Consider the following 2,592-nt stretch of genomic DNA (forward strand, 5'->3'; position numbering starts at 1 on the left):
AATATATTAAGAAAGAAATTGCACATAGTATTAATTATATTGGATATAACAGTACATAATTAAATGCAAATTACAATGAAATGGGCAGAAAAAAAGAGCAAATTATTTAAATAGTACTACAACAAAAGATAACCTACACGGACACACAAAAATATCTTCACATCACCGGGAGATGCTCAGATCACACATTTCAATTTTCATTTGCTACATCTTTTGAATGCATTTCTTATATATATAGATATGGACCCGTGCATCTTTAGAAACATAAATTTTAAATAAAGAGATCAAAATCTTTTGTCTTTTTTTTCTCAAATTTTTATATTTACTGTGATATGCTGTTCAATTTTTAATTTAAAACATCTCTTTTTGAACAATACACAACAACACTTTCTTTTTTACTCGAACAACATTTAAATAACAGACTACAAATAACTTGCAAACAAAGTGAAGTTTTTTGCTTTAAAATGAAAAATCTGAAAGTCAGCCCAAGTTCTAAAGTGGCACTAAAGTGCATGTTTATTTTATGCTCTTCGATTGGGATAGCTAAATCTGGTCTTACATTTTAAAGTTATATCTTAAAGGCTGAACAAATACACTAAAACCTCCCATAACGATCACCTCCAAATAACGGTAACCTCTGAACAACCACCACATTTTCTAGGAACAGAATATATCCCATTGGATCCACATCAAGGTTTTCTGAATAATAGCCATCTTTGGAATTTGAAATGAAAGGAAAAAAAAAATGATGCATTATTATATAGGAAAAAGAAAAATAGCCCTCAAGATTTACTTTGAAGGAGTTTTTCCTTCTTTGGGCCCTTTCAACATAAAAAAAACTACAAATTCTTTCTAACACCAGTAGTTTTAAAATGTGGTCTTGGGGACCTATTTTTTATTTATTCATAAAAGTTACTGACATATTTTTATTGTTCAAGAATATTAATAATTATTTTTTTCAAATTTACTGGTTTTTTATTTTTCCTCTACCAAAGGAGATCCGGTGGTCTAACTTAACTGCATGAAACATAAAATCATTCTATACTATACAGTATGAATACATATACTTATAAAATAAAAACATCAATGTAGGCTTAATACTTACAAAAATTATTGAACTTATTTTACTGTTCACTGATAAATGGTCTCACAAATGTAAAAAGGTAGGCCCAAGGTAAAAAGGGCAGCAGAGACACATGCTTTGCATGTCTCAACTTGCACACAGGACCTAGGAGGATTGCACCAGGTACTTTTTTGCAACATCTAGGCAAAGTAAATTATTCCTTATTTTATTACAGAGAGCTATCGTCATTTTTTAACTAGGCCAGATAGTACAGACACCAAATAGTTGGGAGTCGACTGGAGTATACATATATTTCGGGTAACCCTATAATCTGAACACTTTGAATGTTCTATGAATTTTATTGAGCTTAATTTCTTTCATTATTCTTTTTTTTCTGGTGTGTATTCCTCCTCCCATAAATTTTTCCTATGACTGAACTCATGACAAAACACATTAAATGTGCAAGAATGTAAAAGGTGCTAGGTCTCATAGCACTTCATAGTATTTCACATTTCTGGGTTTCATATTTTTTGGAGTATTTTCTTTCAAAGATATATAGGGGAAATTTGATTCTATTTCTTTTAAATTATAATTTTGATCATTTTTGTCAAAAAAAATTAGACCAAAGCCTTCAAATTTTTCAAATACTTTCAATGGATATGCTTTCATACTTAACTGACTGGGATTTGAAATCCGAGGTAGGTGTGCTAACCACTTGGCTGTCATACAGCCCTTCTAACTGTTATGAAAATTTTGGAGGAGATCTCATTTCAGAAAAGAATTTATCATGGGCTCAGTAACAGAAAACATGCAAACATAATGATATTCATTACATAAACTTTGAATTCATGTACGCAATATCACCATTCAGATTCTGTTTGGAGTACATAAAGAATCATCCATTACAATTAGTATAGCAAAATATCCTATTTCTGAAAGGATAATTAGCAAAAAATGAGTGCAGCATACCATGTGCTCACAATATGCTTTGAGCTAACTTTCAGAATTTTTTTTTACAACATAATTTTTGCTTTTGTCTGTAATAATGTTAAGAAAATAACACATATATGTAAAATATTGACCAAAATGTGAAACACAAAAATTTTAAAGTATTAACATGAAAAAAAGCTTAATTAAAAAAAGTAGTTGTTCAGGTCGAATCTCTGAACAAATCTGATGACACATATCACAACATTAAGTTTCATGCTAAAAAGCATTTTTATTTTCTTACACACAAAAATCCATAATGCATGTATTATCACTTTTATCTTTCATAATCTTCATGCTAGACATCAAACAAAATGCAGTGTTCGCCAATAACACTACTCATATGTATAATAATAATTATAATAATACACAAAGCAAAAGCACACAAATATATTTTCTTTCTTTTGACACCACACAAGAAACATGTAACAACAAAGTGTATTTAACATTTTTTTTAGCATCACATCAACTTTACCCTTTGGTATGTGGTCATGACAACATAATTTTTTTTCCCTTTCTGATAAACCCCCCCCCCCCCCCGA

This window comes from Pholcus phalangioides, unplaced genomic scaffold (genome assembly GCF_987345545.1).
Source record: "Pholcus phalangioides strain wild (caught in Gottingen) unplaced genomic scaffold, Ppha-v1.0 ptg000009l_1, whole genome shotgun sequence".
NCBI classification, from domain to species: domain Eukaryota; kingdom Metazoa; phylum Arthropoda; class Arachnida; order Araneae; family Pholcidae; genus Pholcus; species Pholcus phalangioides.